This window comes from Lynx rufus, unplaced genomic scaffold, assembly GCF_022079265.1.
Source record: "Lynx rufus isolate CCGP_SWC_20201006 ecotype Redwood Valley unplaced genomic scaffold, mLynRuf1.p SCAF_1, whole genome shotgun sequence".
Classification (NCBI taxonomy): domain Eukaryota; kingdom Metazoa; phylum Chordata; class Mammalia; order Carnivora; family Felidae; genus Lynx; species Lynx rufus.
In genome coordinates this window covers 92,683,334-92,704,776 of record NW_025814823.1, presented here as the reverse complement: position 1 = coordinate 92,704,776, position 21,443 = coordinate 92,683,334, and the positions used below count along the sequence as shown (strand labels likewise).

Below are 21,443 nucleotides of genomic sequence, written 5' to 3'. Positions count from 1 at the left end.
TTTATTGTTATCAGCCTGATCCACCACTGGGCTACTCCTGGCCAACAGAGCCCTCTGAGCACAGATGAGAAGGTGCCCTCCCTCCAGGCCTTCACCGCTCAGCACAAGGATGTCCACCGGCAAGCAGGACACGGGCTGAATTGCAACCCTTCCACTTGACCCCCAGGCTGGCCCCCAGTGTAGTATATAACTTGCAGAAACAAGGTCACACCCCCGCCATCCTTTTCTCTCTACCACTGCAAGTGAGGGTCCCAGAGTCTGTTCTCCACACAGCATCCAGAGCGGTCTTTTAAAATCTTAAACCCAATCATTTCACTCCCTGCTCAAAACCATTCATTCTCTCCCTTGATGTCCAAGGCCCAGCATGATCTCCTGGCCCGCCCTTACTCGGGTCATTGTTCTCCTCCTTAAAAACATCCAGCTCCCTGCCCTCTGACTGAGGTGCCTACCTGTGTTCTTTCCTACCTGCTAACTTTGGACCACAGTACATAGAACAGGACTAGTCTTAATATTTGGCTTAGCATCTACTGTCATCATTAGCTCATGTAGTCCCAGCCACACTTCATTATTTACTAGTTATTTTAATAATGTAAGAAGTATGTGTACCTGGCCCTAAGCCAAAACACAGCTGGGACCTTGCCACTGACTTGGGTCTAATGAACCATATGGTCCCCCGGCTTCTCCCTACTGGAGGTAGGCATTAGCACAGATTTCACGTTCCTCATCGTCTTGCTTTCCTATTTATATAATGTTATTACATCTATAAATACACTTGACCTTTGAACAACACAGGCTTGAGTTGTGTGAATCCATTTATATGTGGATTTTTTTCAACAAATATATTGGAAAAATTTTTTGGAGATTTGCAACAATTTGAAAAAACTCACAGGTGAACTATGAAGCCTAGGAATACTGAAAAAAAAACATTAAGAAAAAGTTGGGTATTATAAAAATACAGTATATAATACATATAACATATAACATGCATTAATCAACTGCTCATGTGATCAATAAGGCTTCCAGTCAACATTACCCAATTAGTAGTTAAGTTCTGGGGAAGCCAAAGTTATTCATGGATTTCTGACTGTGCAAGGAGTCAATGCTCCAATCCCCCCACGTTGTTCAAAGGTCAAGTGTATACATTTTCCTAAACAGGGTTTTTTATTTCAGTTTTTAATGTCATAAAAGATTATCAGGCTCTACGTAATCTTTTAGACTTAATTTTCACTTAATACATTGCTAAAATCTGGGGCGTCTGTGTGGCTCAGTCGGTTGAGTGTCTGACTTTAGCTCAGGTCATGATCTCATGGTCAGTTCAAGCCCCACGTTGGGCTCTGTGCTGACAGCTCAGATTCTGTTCAGATTCTGTTTCAGATTCTGTGTCTACCTCTCTCTATGACCCTCCCCCGTTAATGCTCTGTCTCTCTCTGTCTCAAAAATAAATAAACACTTAAAAAAATTTAATGATACATTGCTAAAATCTAATCATACTATTATGTCATTTGGTTTATTTCATTTTTGACTGCTGTATAATATTCCTCTGTGTGACAATATCAGAATATTCATCTACTCTTCAAGTACAGATGCTGGAGTTCATTCCAGATTTTCATCATTGAGAACCAGACTGTTACGTTTATTCAAATACATGACTTCTGTTGAATGTGCAAGAGTTTCTCATAGATATAAGCCTAGAAATAAGTTGAACTGTTCAACCACAGGTATATGTTCAAATTAGGATACAATACGAAACTGTTTCCCACAGTCTTTGTACCAATTCATACTGCCACCAGTGATGTTGGAAGGTCCTGCAAAGCTACATCCTATTCAATCACTTAATAAGGTCAAACTGTCATTTGGGGTCAACCAAATGGGTATATATGGAAATCTCAAGGGGCCTTGATTTACATTTCCCTGATTACTAAAGGTAATATTTGTCACTTCATAGGTTCTGTGGCTATTTTTTTTTTTTTTAACTAGGCCCAACATGTGGATTGAACTCACTGACCCAGCGATCAAGACCTGAGCTGACATCAAGAGTCAGACAGGGGTCCCTGGGTGGCTCAGTCGGTTGAGCATCTGGACTTCGGCTCAGGTCATGATCTCACAGTTTGTGAGTTCAAGCCCCGTGGGGGGATCTGTACTGACAGCTCAGAGCCTGAAGCCTGCTTCAGATTCTGTGTCTCCCTCTCTCTCTCTCTCTGCCCCTCTCCCATTCCCTCTCTCTTTCTCTATGAAAAATAAATAAGAACATTAAAAAAATTTTTTTAAAAGAGTCAGACACTTAACCCCCTGTGCCACCCAGGTGCCCCTTCCCAGGCTATTGGTATTTCCTCTCTTGAATGCTCGAATGTCCAAAGTCCACGTAACGAGAACTTCCCTGACCACTGTCTATATGAGGCTACCACTCTCCAGACTCTGCTCTCTTTTCTTTGTGGTATCTACTATGTCCTGAAATTGTCTGCTTTGTTAACCGATAGGTTATCTGCCTCCCTCAACTAAAATATAAACTCCAGGGACCTTGCTTGCTTCGCTCACTCCTCCACCTTCAGGGCCTAGAACAGTGCCAAGCACAGAGTGGATGGATTAATCTGTGAAGACAGGGATATGTTCAGGATTCAGAGTTGTGGTCCATAGTCAACCCTCTTGAGTTGCAATTTCAGCGCCCCCATTGCTAGCTATGTGATCACGAACACATTACTTAAATCATCTGTCCGTGAGTGGTGCCATCTACAAAAGAGATAATAGTAGTCCTCACCTCACAGGGTTATTGTGAGGTTTCAATGAGTTAATGTTTGCAAAGTTCTTAGAACAATGCCAAGGAGCATAGCAAGTGCTCCATAAATGTCAATTACAATTATTAATGCGTGACTATCATTATCACGACCCCATGTCTGCCCAGCAGAAGGCACCAAACCAGCCTGGACCTAATGAGCCTCCTGTGGGCCCACAGGTTCTGGTCTCTCCCCCTGGTCTCACAGATGCCCCTTCCCACAGCCTGGAAGAAAGTAGAGAGTACTTGGGGAAAAGTTTGGGGGGCTGTTGATTTTCCAAAAAATGGTCCAGTCATCCCACACGTGAAAAGGCTGAGTAACACCGCAGAGTAAGGGAGCCATCAACCCACACACCTTCTAACCCCAGCACCGCGTTACACACAAAATCACGACATTCTCCCTCTCCCCCTTTATTTTGGTACATATCTTCAAAGAGGAGAAAGGAAAGTCGGCAAGGGGTTTTGGCAAAGATATAAAAGTAGACTGGATGAGGAAAGCGGGGAGTGAAGAGGTAAGGCAAGGGAGAAAGGACAGGAGGGGACAGAGATGGAGGGGACATGGGAGATTTCGGGTGGCACTGAGGCTCCGGCCTCTAGAACATTCAAACGCCTAAAATAAAAACATAAAGGAGTCCCTCCACCCCCACCACCCACCCAAGGGAATTTTTCTTTTTAAGGCATGAGTGGGGGCGGGGCAAAGGTAAAGCAGAAAGAGGGCCGGGGAGGGGGCCAGGGGAGGAGTGGAAGCCCAAGGGAAACTTCATTTCATCATCTCACCTGAGGGGGAGGGGGATGGTCCCCATTAAATCTGTGCCCCCACCCCAGTCAATGCCACCTCAATCGAGAGCTTACCTCGTTCTGCCACCAGAAGCCCCTTTCCATCTGGAGCCTTCCTTGCCTCAAAGTGGTAAATGCGGCCTTGGTGAAATGCGCCAGGAGGCAAAGCCCAAGTGAGATTCCGGCAGGTTCCCTGGGAGGAACTGTTTCCATTTGAGAAGGATCGGGAGTCCTGGCCAGGGACCAGCTGCCTCTCCGGGTGTCAGATTCTGTGACAGCTCTCGGCCCGGGAGGGCGCCGCGCCCCTCCCTCCTCCCGGGGTCCGGGGCGCCCAGCACCCGCCGGGTAGCCTGGGTGGGGGGGGCGCGGGGGCCTGGCGGGGGGCGCGGCGGGGGCTGCCGCTCGGGCTCCACCTTCGGAGAACCCAGCTCCTCGCGCGTGCCTCTTCCGCACCGAGGGTGCTCAACACCGACCCCGCTCGCAGGCTGCCCTGCCGGGACTGGGGACTCCCTCCTTGTCGAGTCCTTGACAGGCAGGGACAAGCCCGATCGGCGGGGCCCCCGAGTGCTCAGGCTATTGCCGACCTTGAGGCCACGGAGGGGTGTGCCTGCGCCCCAAATGAACCACACGCATACACACACACACACTTTCCCCGCCTCGATCTTTCCCTCCCGAGGAAAGTAACCTTCTTTAAGCAGCACCAGCAGCGCAGGGGAGGGCCCCCTGCGCCGAAATACGAAAGCCAGCATTATCCCCAAGACCAAATTTGGGGATGGTTTTAATTTTAAGATTTGGATGTAAGCCGCTCAAAGAAAGAAAGGGGAGGGGGGAAAAAAGACACGGAACAAATACCCGTGTGTGTGTGTGTGTGTGTGTGTGTGTGTGTGTGTGTGCGCGCGCGCGCGCGTGTGTTGCAGGGCCGAATTTCGGGTGTTACCCGGAGCTTCCGAGGAAACGGAGGTGGGGGGGAGGGAGAGCACAGACTGTGATTCCCCCAGTGCATGGTTACAAAGGCGTCTGAGTGTCCACTGCCGGCGTGCTCGCCCTCTCGAGCCGGCCGGGGGCGCTCGGAGCGGCCGGGCGCCGCGGGGGTTAAGGCCGCCCCGCTGCGCCGGCTTCCCCGGCAGAGCACGCGCCGCGGCGGGCGGAGGGGAGAGCCCGGAATCTCCCGCCCGCTCCCCCTCCGCCCGGCGCTTCCCGCCCCGCGCTATTTATAGCTCGGCCTCCAGCTGCTGCGGGGAACTCACCAGCCGCGCCGAGCCTTCCGAGCTGGGAGAGCCTTCCAGAGACGGGGAATTTTCATAAATTCTGTGAATGGCAGAAACGTCTCTGGCCCTCTGGATTTTGATTGCTACTGTTCCGTCTGTCTTTCATATATTCCATTAACACGTTTTAAAAAAAAAAGAGAGAGAGGCGAGAGGATTTTGAGACAGGTGAATTGCTGGCAGGCAGTTCGGCATGCTGGGGACCTTTTGTGATCAGATGCCTGGAAATGGAAACAAAATTCTCCATGGGTTTACTGGCTTCGGGCTCATTGCATATTTTCTGCAACACTCAACCTGTTTGGGTTTTTGCCTGTCAGGCGCATGGCCAAAAAAAAGATATATGAAGCCATTTGAAGAGCAATGAAAAATCACATCCTCTGCCCTCTAAATGCCTTTTTACTGGGGGGTCTCAGGGCTGTCTGTCAGCGTATACACACAGCTGGGTGGCTCTGTGTCAAAAACACACCACACCACCCCCCTCCCCCCCCCCCCAGAGAAACAGGCTAGTTATGGTGCTGCGTGGGAGTTCCTGGTCGCAGTGGATCCTGGTAACAGGAGAAAACATCTGCTGTTCCCAGCCGTACCTTGAGCATATTGCTCCTGTCTAGAAGGTCCTAAACCTAATAACTTGCTCCCAACCCCCTCCCTTCAAGCACTCCTTCCTGAATGAGTCATGGAGCCCCCAGTGATGTGCAAAGGCCCAGGGCCCCCTGGGAGCTTGGGAGGAACACCAAGCAGGATATGCCCTGGCAGAACTTAGGGAAGAAGCCTCTGTCCAGTAAGTGTGGAAAGGAAGCCTGAAGATCTGCGGTAAGGGGTGCTAAGCTCCCCAGCCTCTGCCCCTTCTTACCCATCCTTCACCTTCCAGTGTCCAGGTTTTTTCATTTAAGAGCTGATCCCAGGGGCACCTGGGTGGCTTAGTCAGTTAAGCAGCCACTCTTGATTCCCACTCAGGTCACGGTCACACAGTTGGTGAGTTGAGCCCTGCATCGGGCTCTGCTCATAGGGACGAGCCTGCTTTGGATCCTCGGTCTCCTGCTCTCTGCCCCTCCCCTGCTCATGGGTGAGCTCTCTCAAACATTAATTTAAAAAAAAAAAAGCTCCCAATATAGTGAGTTCTTATTTATTTAACTGTATTTAATGAGCATGATCTGAGAATGGGGCTTCTAATAATTGAACTCTCTCTCCAGTTAATCTATGCACTAAGCAGAAACCCCTTTGGGTTTAGGTCCTTGTTGTTGAAATGCTTTTTCCCTGTATTCACTTTCCTGCCCTAGTCAAGAAAAGGTCCTGGACATACTGTTTCCAGGCTGAATCAGGATCCAGAAGTGCATCAGGCAAATGGTCTGGAGCCCCTTGTCCCGAGTTCTGGCTGCTTATATGATCTCACTGAATTTATTTTACCCCTTTGTGCTTTGGTTCTTTATCTGTAAAATGTGAGTAAGGGTCATAGCAGCTTCCTTGTGTGGCTCTTATGAGGTCAAATGAAATAATCTAGGTAAATTGCTTAGACCAGTACCTGCCTGTGATAAAGCTCAAAAGACATTAAATATATTATTAGCACCACACAAACATGAGCGGGAGTTGACTTGATTGAAATTTGTACAAAGCAGTATTTAAATAAAACCTATTTTTTTCTCTGTAAATCTACCATCTAAGTGGGTTTCCTTTTCGTGGTACTAAAGCAGATATACCCAAGGCTCTCCATACATAGAAGAGGCCCCTGGTCACTGACTCCGCCTTTTCTTCTTCCAGGGAAAGAAAACCTACCCCCAAAAGGCTTTTAAAAAGTCCTGCTGCTGATCTGTATCACACTCTGACATCGAGGGTAAAGAATTGCCCGCTTATAGTGGTTCACTGCTATCCTGAGGATAATACTTTGATCTATGAAAAGTTGTTGAAACATAAAAACACTCTGTGAAGTTTTCCAAGGGACTATGTAGGGGAAGTATTTCGACTTAGGTGGAAATTCTAAGCTCAGTAGAGGTTTGTATAGTGTCTCATTTCCCCTCCTAAAAATTAGGCTGTGGAAGGCAGGAACGAGGTCCTGTAAATAGTAGTCTCTAACAGAGACTGTTTGTCATTTACCCCAGTATTCATCCTCCCTTTCTTTTTTTTCATGTTTTTACTTATTTTTGAGAGAGAGTCTCTCAAAAGCATGAGTGGGAGAGGGGCAGACAGAGGGAGACACAGAATCCAAAGCAGGCTCCAGGCTCTGAGCGGTCAGCATAGATCCCGACGCAGGGCTCGAACTCACGAACCATGAGATCACGGCCTGAGCTGAAGTCAGACGCTTAACCATCAGAGCCACCCAGGCACCCCGTCTTTTTTTTTAATGTTTATTTTTGTGTGTGTGAGAGAGAGAGAGCAAGCAAGCGAGAAGGGGAGGAGCAGAGAGAGAGGGAGACACAGAATGCAATGTAGGCTCCAGTTTCTGAGCTGTCAGCCAGAGCCCAAAATGCAGGGCTCAAACCCACAAACCACAAGATTATGACCTGAGCCAAAGTCAGACGCTTAGCCCAGGCACCCCCATCTTCCGTTTCTTTAGAAGAGAACCCTTGATTTTTAGACTTGCAGTCAGATGTGGCCGGCCGATTATGGCCAATGAGCTAGAAAAAAAAAGTCACGTAGAAGCTCCCAAGAAATCCTCCCCCCCAGGGATACCTGGTGGTGGTGGTGGTGGTAGTTGTGTATTGTGTCAGCCTAGCTAAGATGAAACTGTGTTTCCCAGAATCCGCTTCTCTGTATGGTTCTGGGCTAGGATGGGGCCCAGGAGAAATGTGCACGAGGTTTGGAAGGTGCAACGGAAGCAGCAGCCATATTTATACTAGGAAGGTCAGTGTAAAGTCAAGTGATGTCGGCCCTCATGCACCTTTGAGGGATCAGCTGACTCACGGTGTCAGCATGACGAAGCAACCAGGTCTGCAGCTATTCCCGCTGGATCCTGCAGCTTCTCCGGCTCCCAAAATGCATGCTAGCTGCATTGACAGAGGGTGCCAGCTCTTCCTCCAGGTCATCGGCGTCATTAGCCTTGGGGATTTGGAGGTGGCTAGCACTTAGTGAAGGTTCCTCTTTGTCCCAGTGGGTTCCAGGGTATCCTTGTTCTCTCTCTCTCTCACTTCCTGTCTGTTATCAGTCAGGGCTCCACCAGGGAGACAGAACCCATAGGAGATACCTATTAAGACAATTCTTGCAGGGAAGGAACTTGTGCTGAAAGCTGGCGAGGTGAGTCCAAAATCTGTAAGGCAGGCCATCAAGAAGGACAGGGCGGGCTGGACCTCTCAGGCACGAGGTGACACTTCAGTCCAAAGGTGGAATTTCTTCATCTGGGAAGTTTGAGTTCTACCTTTCAACTGATTAAGTCAGGTCCGCCCAGACAATCAAGGATAATGTTCCTTAAATGATTAGAGACTTTAGTCACATATACAAAATATCTTCACAGCAACAGACCCAATGACCTTGGACTATAGCCCAGCCAATTCGACACAGAAAACTAACCATGAAAAGGCCCATCTTTCCTTTGAGAATTAGTCATTTACCTCAGTATCCATAGTATCCATAATACCAACACAGATCATGAACAGTTTCACTCACGCCCACAGCATTTCAAGCCCGTGTTGTTCAAGGATCAAGTGTATTAGGGTTGTGATTGCTTGTTGGTGCTCTGGTTACAGAGTTTCCTAGGCTTTTAGTGATCAGGAGGAAGCAACAGGGGTGCCTGGGTGGCTCAGTTAAGCGTCTGACTTTGGCTCAGGTCATGATCTTGCAGTTCATGGGTTCAAGCCCCCTGTCTGGCTCTGTGCTGACAGCTCAGAGCCTGGAGCCTGCTTCAGATTCTGTGTCTCCTTCTCTCTCTGCTCCTCTTCTGCTCACGCTCTGTCTCTCTCTTTCAAAAATAAATAAACATTAAAAAAAAAGGAAGCAATAAATTTTAATGTCTAACCTTATGTTCTTAAGGTGGATGATACTGAAGTACACCAATATCCAGATTTCCTCTAACTTTCAGGACACAGAGGATGATACTTCTTCACAACCTTACCAACGTGGAGTTTTCCAACTCTCTCCTCCTAAAGCCACATGTGAGGTCTCCCTATGCGTGATCGTATAACAAAATCTTAAAATATGTGGTGTTGGCTTTAGTAGTTGTTCTGTTCGTGCTCAGAAAACTCATCATGGAAATTATAAAACCAGTGGAAAAATATTTGGTAGCGTTGTCACCTACAAAAATATGGGGGTACGTTAGTACCAATGAACAAGCAACAGTGGAAAATTGGCAATGAGTCTGGTGAAGAATTGTGTGAACAGACCTCTCTGAATGGGCAAAAAATGTGAGGTATTCAACAAAGGGTGACCTCAGCAGAGGAGATTTTAATAACTAACTGGAGAAAATGACCTGCTCTATGGATACTAGTTATACTCTCTTCCCACCCACCCTGTCATCATTCAGTGGCCTCAGGAACAAAGCAGCCATGATTCAGTGATGGTTATACATGGATTCAGCAACATCGATTTCCACTCACCAAGGCTGACCACTGCTGAGTCCCAATCTGCCAGAAGCAAGAACAAAACTGAGACCCCAATATGGTGCCATCACCCAGCTATTTAGTGGCAGGTTGATTACACTGGACCACTTCTATCATGGACAGGGCAATATTTTGTTCATACCGGAAAAGGCACTCTGGATATGTATTCATCTTCCCTGCATGCAATGCTTCTGCCAAAATCCCCATCCATGGACTTACATAATACCTTATCCACTGTCATGATACTGGAACTCATGGCACTGGAACTCAAGGACCTCACTTAACAGCAAATGAAGTGAGGCAATGGACCCATGCTCATAGAATTCACTGATATCACCATGTTCCCCACCACCCTGAAGCAGCAGGCTTGGGGGAATGGTAGAATGGCCCTTTATTTATTTATTTTTTCAATATATGAAGTTTATTGTCAGATTGGTTTCCATACAACACCCAGTGCTCATCCCAAAAGGTGCCCTCCTCAATACCCATCACCCACCCTCCCCTCCCTCCCACCCCCCACCAACCCTCAGTTTGTTCTCAGTTTTTAAGAGTCTCTTATGCTTTGGCTCTCTCCCACTCTAACCTCTTTTTTTTTTTTTCCTTCCCCTCTCCCATGGGTTTCTGTTAAGTTTCTCAGGATCCACATAAGAGTGAAACCATATGGTATCTGTCTTTCTCTGTATGGCTTATTTCACTTAGCATCACACTCTCCAGTTCCATCCATGTTGCTACAAAGGGCCATATTTCATTCTTTCTCATTGCCACGTAGTACTCCATTGTGTATATAAACCACAATTTCTTTATTAGAATGGCCTTTTAAAAACCAAGTTAGCAAAAAAAAAAAAAAAAAAAAGTTCAAAAACCTAGTTACAGTGCCAGCTAAGTGGCAAAGAACTTGACCAAACTGTGTCCTATGTTTTGTGGAAAGCAGAAATTTATGGTGATGAACTTGGGGCACATGGGTAGCTCAGTCAGTTGAGTGTCTGACTCTTGATCTCAGCTCAGCTCACAATCTCATAATTGGTGGGATCAAGCCTGGCATCAGGCTCTGGCAATGACAATGTGGAGCCTGCTTGGGGTTCTCTCTCTCACTCTCTTCCCCTCCCTCTTTCCCTCTCTCAAAATAAATAAATGAAACTTTTTTTTTTTAAGCTGATGAACTTGGATATTTAGCAGAGAGGACTTTTAGGCAAAGTGTTGAGGGTGCATCCTAGTTCCATAACAGAAACTACTTATAGTAAAATGGGAAAGGAGAGAGACAAATTAATTACTGAGTAAAAAAAGAACAAGAACTTGAAGAATTGGAAGGTGCTTAGCCGATGCATAAGGAAGGAAGGAAGGAAGGAAGGAAGGAAGGAAGGAAAGAAGGAAGGAGTGGAGTGAAAGCATGTAAGCATGTCCTGGAAAGAACACCAAGGGTGTGTTTGGAAAATTATTTGATAAAGAGATCATAGGTTCGATTCATTGGTTTAATCAGCCATCCTGGCAGGAGTGAGGTCTAGAGATGGTACTATGTCCGCAGGGACACTACCAGTATGGACTACAGGGGGCAGAGGCAGGATGAAATGAAGAAAGCCTATAGGAATTCTGGGGGTTCTATAGGATGGGACAGTACAGCTATTTGGCTGCCACATGCATGATATTATAGTTCAAAAAAAGGAAAGAATGACCCCAAGGGTGATTCAGAAATCAGGGCTGTCACTGCCACCACAGACCTGGGGGGCAGCGCCAGCTCCTTCTTGTTTTCTAAGGTAAGGCTGTCTCCTCCTTATCTGCATTGGGCCAGGGGCAAGGCTGTGACACGGAGCCTCAGACAACAGTGCTGTCACCCAGTCATGCCCCAGTGGGCCTGGAGAGCAGAAAGGAGGGAGCAAGAGAGGATGACTCTGGAGCCTTAAGATGTAATGGGGGGGGGAGGGGCAACAGATCTAATGGAATTCATCTTGCTAGATCTTGGACTTGCTTGGGACCTTTCACCCCTTTTGTCTTGCCATTTTCTCCCTTTTGGAAGGGGAATGTCTGCCCTGTGCCTGGCCCACCATGACGGTTTGGAAGTACGTAACTTGTCTGGCTCCACAGATTCACAGCGGGAAAGGCATTTTGCCTCAGGATGAATCAGGTCTCCTGTCTCCCCCATTCCTGACTTAAAGGATATTGAGATAAGCCTGGGGACTTGGAGTTGATGCTAGAATGAGTTAAGATTCGGGGACTCACAAGTCAGAGAAAGACAAATGTCATATGACTTCACTTATATGTGGAATTCAAGATACAAAACAGATGAACACAAGGGAAGGGAAGCAAAAATAATATAAAAACAGGGAGGGGGACAAAACCTAAGAGACTGTTAAATACAGAGAACAAACTGAAGTTGCTGGAGGGGTTGTGGGGGGGGGGGCTAAATGGGCAAGGGGCATTAAGAAGGACACTTGTTGGGATAAGCCCTGGGTGTTATACGTAGGGGATGAATCACTGGAATCTACTTCTGAAATCATTATTGCTAATGATATATATATCATTACTATATACTAGCTAATACTATATGCTAACTTGGATGTAAATTTAAATACATACATACATACATACATACATACATATTTCAGAATGCAAACTTAAAAAAAAAAAGAATTTTGGGACTGAATAAAAGGGGGAGGGAACTCCTGGGTGGCTCAGTCGGTTAAGTGTCCACCTCTATTTCTGCTCCGATCATGATGTCACAGTCTGTGAATTTGAGCCCCATGTCAGACTCTGCTCTGACAGTGCAGAGCCTGCTTGGGGTTCTCTCTGCTTCTCTCTCTGTCTGGCCCCTGTTCATGCTATCTCTCTCAAAATAAATAAGTTAAAAGAAGAAGGAGAAGAAGGAGGAGGAGGAGGAGGAGGAGAAGGAGGAGAAGGAGAAGGAGGAGAAGGAGAAGGAGGAGGGGGAGGAGGAGAAGAAGAAGGCGGAGGAGGAGAAGGAGGAGGAGGGGGAGGGGAGGGGGAGGAGGAAGGGAGGAGGAAGAAGAAGAAGAAGAAGAAGAAGAAGAAGAAGGAGGAGGAGGAAGGGGAGGGAGAGAAAGAGGGGAAGAAGAAGAAGAATAAGGAGGAGGAGGAAGAGGAGGAGGAGAAGAAGAAGGAGGAGGAGGAGAAGAAGGAGGAGGAAGAGGAGGAGAAGAAGAAGGAGGAGAAGGAGGAAGAGGAGAAGGAGGAGAAGGAGGAGGAGGAGAAGAAGAAGGAGGCAGAGGAGGAAGAGGAGAAGGAGGAGGAGGAGAAGAAGGAGGAGGAGAAGAGGAAGAAGAAAAGAAGAAGAAGAAGAAGAAGAAGAAGAAGAAGAAGAAGAAGAAAGAAGAAGAAGAAGAGGGAGGGGGAGGAGGAGGAGGGGAAGGGGAAGGAGGAGAAGGAGGAAGAGGAGGAGGAGAAGAGGAAGAAGAAGGAGGAGGAGAAGAAAGAATTTGGGGGCTGCTAGGAGGAAGTGAATTTTTTTGCATGTGAAAAGGGCCTGAATGTGGGTGGGGTCAGGCAGAGAAAAGAATGCTATGGACTGAAATGTGTGCCTTCAAAATTCCTCTGTCAAAGCCCTAATGCCTAGTGTGACTATATTTAGATATAGGACCTTTCTGGAGGTAATTAAGGTTAAATGAGTTCATAAGGTTGGACCTTAATCCAATATGACTTCTGTCCTCATAAGAAGAGAGAGAGAAAGAGACAGACACGAAGCGCCAACACACAGAGAAAAAAACAGGTGAGGACACAGCCATCTGCAAGCCTCCTGAGGGGCCTCAGGAGAAATCCGTGCTGTCAGCCAATTGATCTTGAATTTCTGGCTTCTGGAACTGTGAGAAAACAAATTGCAAGCTGCCCAGTCGGTGGTGTTTTGCCATGGCAGCCCTGGAGGACTAACACAGGTTGTACACGACAAGGTAAAATTTTTTTAAAGTTGAGCTCCTGGGGCGCCTGTGTGGCTCAGTCAGTTAAGCGTCTGACCTCAGCTCAGGTCGTGATCTCACAGTTCATGATTTCAAGCCCCACGTTGGGCTCTGTGCTGACAGCTCAGAGCCTGGGTCCTGCTTCGGATTCTGTGTCTGCCTCTCTCTCTCTGTCCCTCCCCTGCTTGCTCTCTCTCTCTCTCTCTCTCTCTCTCAAAAAATAAACATTAAACAATTAAAAAAAAAAAAAGTTGAGCTCCTGAAAGAATTGGCTGGGTTCCAAATAAAAGTGGAACAGAGTAAAGAGAACACAAAATATTTGGGGCCTTGCAAAGTTAAAAGGCAACTTTTCCATGACTTTGAAAAGTAAAAGCTAAGCTCAAGAATGCCTTTAAGAGACAAATGCCCATATTTTAAAAATTGAACTGTATTTACAAACACTGAAATTCACAGATTTTAAGTACACAGGGTGGGGACTTCTGTCAATTATATGTAGCCCATCAAAAGACAAGATTTTCACATCCTTTTGCAACCTCTCTCTATCCTGGCCCCAATCAGCAACTGATCTGCTTTCTATAGATCACTATAGATTAAATGTGGCTTCCTTAGAATTTCATAGAATAAGTTCATACAGTATGTACTTCTGTACATCTGGCTCCTTTCACCCAGGATGAGTATTTTAAAAATTCATCATGTTGCTATGGGTATCAGAAAGTCATTATGTTTTTTGCTAAATTGTATACCGTTGTGGGGATGACTACAATTTATTTGTCATTCCTACTGATGAAAACTTGGGTCATATACAAGCCTCTGTGTAAATACATGTTCTTATTTCCCTTGGGTAATTATCTAGATCAGAATTGTTGGGTCTTTTTTTTTTAATGTTTATTTTTGAGAGAGAGCAAGAGAGACAGAGCGCCAGAGGGGAAGGGGCAGAGAGAGAGGGAGACACTGAATCGGAAGCAGGTTCCAGCCTCTGAGCTGTCAACACAGAGCCTGATGTGGGGCTCGAACCACGAACTGTGAGATCATGACCTGAGCCGAAGTCAGACACTCAACTGACTGAGCCACCCAGGCACCCCATAGAATTGTTGGGTCTTAAGACATGTATGTGTTTATCTTGATAAGAAAATGCTGAAGAATCTTCCAATATGGTTGACAGATGACAGTTCCTTTTCCTCCACATACTTATCAATGCTTGGGGGTTCTCAGTCTTCCCATTGTAGCCATTAAATTTGCATAGGGTGGGATCTCGTTGTGACTTTAATTTGCATTTCTCTGATGCCTAATGATGGTGAGCGTTGTTTCCTGTGCTTATTGACCATTTGTATATGCTCTTTTGTGAAGTGTCTGTTCAAATCTTTGGTTCATGTTATACTAGACTATTTGTCTTTTCCTTATGAGTTGTAAGAACTTCTTTATATATAATAATATTTATATATTTAAATATATTTTTTGAAATATATATTTAATATATATATAGGGACGCCTTGGTGGCTCGGTCGATTAAGCATTGGACTTCGGCTCAGATCACCATCTCGCAGTTCATGAGTTGGAGCCCTGCATCGGGCTCTGCACTGATGATGCGGAGCCTGCTTGGGATTCTCTCTTTCCCTCTCTCTTTGCCCTTTCCCCACTTGTGCTCTCTCTCTCTCTCTCTCTCAAAATAAACAAAAATAAAACAAAAATAAAATAATAAAACAATATATATACAAATATATATATATTTAAAATATACATAAAAAACTCTTATATGTATTTTATGTATGTATTGGATATTTGCATTCAATCTGTGGCTCCTATTTTCAGCCTCTTGATGGCGTCTTCCAAATAGTTCATGTCTGAATAATAATAATGTACTTTAGGGGCTCCTGGACGCCTCAGTTGGTGAAGCGTCCAACTTGGGCTCAGGTCATGATCTCATGGCTTGTGGGTTCAAGCCCCATGTCAAGCCCTGTGCTGACAGCTCAGAGCCCAGAGCCTGCATCAGATTGTGTGTCTCCCTCTCTCTCTGCCTCTCCCCTGCTTATGCTATCTCTCTGTCTCTCAAAAATAAATAAAACATTAAAAAAATTTTTTAATAAAGTAATTTTGGTGTTTATCAAAAAAACACTTTGCTTATCCCAAGGTCATAATAGTTTGTACCTATATATTATTCCAGAAGATGTATAACTTTAGCATTCATGATTATGTGAATGATGCATTTCAAGTGAACAGACTGCATTTTTCTCTACACATTTTTATTGACTATTGGGTCTGTTACTGTCGACTTGAGTTTCTTTCCAATTATGAGTCTTATTTTCCCAATGTTTTGTATCAAGTAATTCTTTGGAATCCTGGATATCGGGAAGTTTATACTGTTGAGATTCTTGATTTGGCTGTCTTCCTTTAAGGAGTATGGACCATTAAGTTACTTGCTGTTGAGTGTGATCCTTTCAAGTTTTGTTTTTAAGCTCTGTGAGGGTCTACAGTAGCTCCACAACTGAGGTGTGTCCCTTCTTGGTCTCTACTGAGTGGTTATTGGGAACTCTTCACCATGGCCCTGGGTGGGTTCTGGGAATTGTTCAGCTCATGGATCCCCAGTTGCTCTCTTGCCTCAACTTCCAGAATTTCATCCCATGCATAAGCAGAGTGCTGTGCAGCTAAACAGCCTAAGGGAATTCATAGTCGGATTTCTGGAGCTTTTTTTCCATGGCATTTTCCCTCTCTGGATCTCTTTTCCACAAGTTTTAACTATCTGGACACCTCTGCCTTCTCAAGTCATTGAGGCAACTTCAGTTCTTTTTGACATCCTCATCCTGCCTCATGGTTCCAAATGTGCCTCCAGGTAGAAAGCTAGTCATCCTAGGGGCGTTGATTGAGCATCCACCTTCAGCTCAGGGCATGATCTCACAGATTGTAGGTTCAAACCCCGCATGGGCTCTCTACTGTCAGCTCAGAGACTGCTTCGGAAACTGTCTCCCTCTCTCTCTGCCCCTTGCCTCACTCTCTCTCAAAAATAAATAAATGTTAAAAAAAAAAAAAGAAAGAAAAATAAAAAGAAAGCTAGGCCATCCTAGAGCTCAGCTCATTTGTTTCCTGTTTGTTAGTGATTACAATCCTGTGCGGCTTCAACCCAGTGTCAGAAACCACTTAATTCCCAGCTTTCTAGTTGTGTAAAGGCATGTTTCTCCATCATGGTCAGAGGTAGAAATCCTGATTTGCAGCTTTTCAACGAGAAATAAATGACTCAGTGGGGCGCCTGGGTAGCTCAGTTAGTTAAGCGTCCCACTCTCGGTTTCGGCTTAGGTCATGATCTCACAGTTGGTGAGTTCAAGCCCTGCATCGGTCTCTGTGCTGACAGTGTGGAGCCTGCTTGGGATTCTCTCTTTCTTTCTTTCTCATTCTCTCTTGGCCCCTCCCCCACTCGTGCTGCCTGTCTCTCTCTCTCTCTCTCAAAATGGATTTTTAAAAAGCTTAAAAAAATCTTTTTAATTAAAAAAAGAGAAATGACTCAAGGTAAGGTGTGTAATATGTGACTCTTGCACCAATGCCAACAGACTTGAGGGGCCTTCCATTAAGCCAAACAGCAGAGAGAGGGATGTGCTTGACCAATTTTGTCCATGTAGCAGTTTGGAGAGCCTTGACCAAAAAAGAATGAACGGTGACTCTTCATTCTTTTGAATGAAGTGGGGCTTTATCTGCTCCTGGCTGACAGAGATTGCTAGAATCAAATAGATAAGATTCCATGAAACTTTTGAGAGAGTTGTACTAACAAAAGAACGAGAAGCCCATGACTATTTCAGACCTAAAATGACTCTTGGTCACCCAGATGCCCATACACAGAAAGTGATCTGATAAAAAGTAACACCACAGGGGTGCCTGGGTGGCTCTGTAAGTTTGAGCATCTGACTCTTGGTTTCAGCTCAGGTCATGATCCCAGGGTTGTGGGATCAAGCCCTATGTTGGGTTCCATGCTGAGAGTGGAGCTTGCTTAGGATTCTCTCTGTCTCTCTCTCTGCCCCTTTCCCTCTCTTGTGCACTCATTCTGTCTCTCTCTCAAGTTTAAAAAAAAGAAAAGGAAGACCCTTCAAGAGGGCAGAGCTAAGAGCCACGGAGAACAGTGAGCAAAAGATTTCCTCATCACAGTATTTTCAGGGCCTAATTACAGAACAGTCCTCACTCCCAGAGTATATGGCCCTCACTTTGCCAGTGGGATTTTAGAAATAGTACATGACCTAATGACTCCTGTGCGCCTTCCATTTTTTTTCTTACCACCAATGGGATTGTTTATTGCTATCACCCTATCTTTGCTCTACCCTATATATTGGGTATGTGGCATGGAGTAGAGGGAGATCAACTGTGTTTTAATTTCAGAGATCTTTGGACCAACAGCGACCACATCTGATTCTGATAACCACAGCGCATTATGCTTTGATATAAATGAGCATTTGAGATCATCTCCCTTATCAAGGGTTGAGTATCTCACATGATGGGAAGAAGAATGTACTGAAAATTTGGTGATCAGATTTGCAGTCTATGGGAAGCCCTCCCAAGTGCTTGCCAGTATTCCGTTCTCTTTTACTTCTGGCGACCCAGATGACTGCACTTTTCCAGCCTGCTGAAATTAGGATAGCTATGTGAAATATGAGTGAAAATGACATATGTCCCTTTGGGGCAGAAGTATTTAATTCCATTTCAAGAATTTCTGGCTCTCTGCTCCTCTATTAAGTTGGACCCTAAATAACCCCAGTTGGAATGGCAGCATTAGGAGATGGTGTTGCCTCCATCGGACTATGAGGAACAGATCCTTTTGCCAACCAACTTTGGGTATCTAGCTTCAGTGACAAATTCAAATTTGTCCTTTAAAGTCACTAAGAAACAGGACACCTGGGTGGTGGCTCAGTCGCTTAAGCGTCTGTCTTTTGGTTTTGGCTCAGGTCATGATCTCGCAGTTTGTGAGTTTGAGCCCTGTATTGGGCTCTGTGCTGGCAGTGTGGAGCCTGCTTGGGATTTCTCTCTCCTCTCTCTCTCCCCCTCCCCAATTCATGCTGTCTCTGTCTCTCTCAAAATAAATAAATAAAATTAAAAAAATTAAAAAAAGAAAAAGAAAAAGAATAAAGTCACTAAGAAGCATTTGTTGTTCTTATTAACCCATCATAGCTTAGTTTATTCCAATACAGTCCTGTTTTAGTAAGTGATTTTGTAGAACATGAGATTATAGTAAAACCTTGGATTGTAACTTGTTCTGCAAGTGTTCTGCAGGAGGAGCAAATATTTCTAATAAATTTTAACTTGACAAACAAGCGATGTCTTACAATACAAGTAGTATATGACGCTGAATGTCACATGATCACAACTGACCAATGGTTCTTCTCTTTCTCTCTGGCTGCCGGATTGTGGGTGATCATCAGTGCAACGTCACATTTCCACGAAATCCTCAAAAGGAAGCAAAAGCAAGTGTCATTGGATAGGTTCCTTGTTAAAGTTGCACGAAAAGAAAGATTTCATTGAGCCAATAGATAGCAGAGATTCCATGAGTGATAGTGAAAGTCATCCTACACAATAACCCTTCTCTCTCCAGTCTCCCTCACACCAGCCGCAAAGTTTTTCAAAGGTAAGCACAGGTTCATTTGTTTATTTTTGTTTATATTTTGTATTTTCTTAATTATTTTGTATTATATCACAATATAGTAATCATTTTTATATGAATACTTTTGGGTTGTGGAACGAATCATCTGAGTTTCCATTATTTCTTATGGGGAAATTCGCTTTGATATACAAGTGCTTTGGATTACAAGCGTGTGTCTGGAACCAATTATGTTCACAAACTAAGGTTTGACTGTACTTAGAAACTCAAATACCAGCTCTAGAAGACCGACCTGTACTGAGTGCAAATGGTTCATCACCTGCCTCCTCGACAGACCATAGATTTCATGAGGGTCAGGATTCTCTATCTTCTTTGCTGTTCTATCTCCCCAGTACCTAGTACAGTACCTAAGATAAGATAGGTTCTTAATACTTATTTTTTAAATAAACGAGTGTGTGCCTGAGCATAACAAATTACTGCTCTTATACTCCATTTCATCATCTCAGAGCAATAACTTGATTCTGTGTCCACAGTCCTGGAAGTAATAATTAAAGATTAGGACTACTTATGTAGGTCAACTCATCCATATCTTCAAAACAGAAAGGACTTGTTACACCAGGATTTTTCATTTTTGATACTGGGCCAATCCTACAAATAAATACTAAACTTGCCATACACACACAATTTAGTTTTCCTCATCAAAAATGAATAGACATTGAAAGAAAAGAAAATTTGTCACCCTTACTGTGAGGGACAAATACTCTTTCCTAGCAACTGTGACAAACAGGGGAAGAATACATGGATATTTTGCAGAATATCAAATGTTAACACATACACAATGTACTCGCTGGAAAGCAGTGATTTATTTTGACATGTGGTGGGCTTACTGTGAGACCAACATATGCTAAACCAATGCAGAAAATGCTGTTAATGTATAATTTAATGGATGCTTTATCTAAAATGTAGTCTTTGCTAATTGCTTAAAGTAGTGAGATAGTAGGTATTTAATTTATACTTAGGGAAATCGCTATGACAAGGTTAAGTTTTATCAGCTTGTTGGTCAACTTGTATTTTTTTTTAATTTTTTTTTCAACGTTTTTTATTTATTTTTGGGACAGAGAGAGACAGAGCATGAACGGGGGAGGGGCAGAGAGAGAGGGAGACACAGAATCGGAAACAGGCTCCAGGCTCCGAGCCATCAGCCCAGAGCCTGATGCGGGGCTCGAACTCACGGACCGCGAGATTGTGACCTGGCTGAAGTCGGACGCTTAACCGACTGCGCCACCCAGGCGCCCCGGTCAACTTGTATTTTAATAATTGAATTCAAGTGTTGGAGGTATTTCGAAGTCTATTATGCCATAGAATCATAGTGAACCAAGGACACTGGAATCCGCATTTTATACAATAACTTACATAAACAATTTTTTTCTGTATACATTTTCTCTGATTTTCAAAGAAAACGTCTTCTACTTTCTCTTTTATGCACTCTGACAGAAGAAATAAAGAACACAACAGTTGGAAATGAAGATAAATAAAAACCCTCCTCTCACTTTTAGGTAAAAGAGTACCCATAGTCATTAAAAAACAGTAAGAAAATAAGAGAAATTCTCATAAGCATCTGAATCTAACATTTAGTACTTCCATTTCTTTAAATAACAAGTCTTTGGTTTTGCATATAACAATGAGTTCAAACTTTTGGGCTCCTACAATTAGGTCCTTACAAGGAGGCAAAAAGTTAGGGACACACGGGATTTTTCCTCATTATCCTGAGACCTGAACGAAGGTCAACAGTAATTCAGCTACAGCTGCATTGCACCCCCCACTCTCTGCCCAGAAGTGTCAACACAAAGAGGAGCTGATTTACCAACAACAGTAGTGCAAGTTCAAAGACAGACAAATAATGGCCTTAAAAGTAGCCATCAAATAGAACTGAATACTCACCAATGATATCTTTCAAGAAGGAGGATAAATAAAGCCATTTTCATTACCTATAGCTTATCACTAGAGAAAACGGTAAAAATTGCCCCAGGGCCAAAACCTGCTGATCCCAGGAGGAAAGTCAAAGGCATAGAAGAGAGAGAATGCACTGAAGTGGAAACATAAAGGTAGTGTGTCCTTGTGGGAATTACTCTACATCATTTCCAGGGAGATGTGCATGTTTTTCCAAATCTCAAATCACAAGAAAATGAGGTGAGACAATGAGAAAATTGAGAAAACCATAATTCTGCTGTGAGGTTTAATGTTTAATCAATACAGTGACATTACCAGTTCAAAGGAATCTACCAACATGGAAGAGAAACCAAGGAAGCAGGAAACACTAGCAGGTGTCTGGAAGGTGGAGGAGAGAATGTCTCACTGGAAACCACCACCATGTTGTAAGGGTGTCCTGTCTGCTGCCAAGAACAAGTCAGTCCTGCAAATAAAATCAAAGTTAAGACATTTATGTGCATAATACACTCCATACAATTCCTCTGAGTGCCTTCTAAAAAATATCAGGTTTGGTAGCAAAATAAGTCCTTACATTGGCAACGCTGATGTGTGATTCTGTGAAGCACTGTCCATCTTGCTAGGGAACTGGAATGTTACTTTTCCTTTGATACTACCCCATAATAGTTGCTGGTTTCTCCACTGTTTGAA

At 44.5% G+C, this 21,443-nt stretch overlaps 1 pseudogene; it reads left to right on the top strand.

Annotated features, from left to right (window-relative positions):
* The first annotated feature begins 7,716 nt into the window (after window positions 1-7,716).
* The window catches only part of LOC124509361 (5-hydroxytryptamine receptor 3C-like), a 58,545-nt pseudogene continuing 44,818 nt past the window's right edge, over window positions 7,717-21,443 (top strand).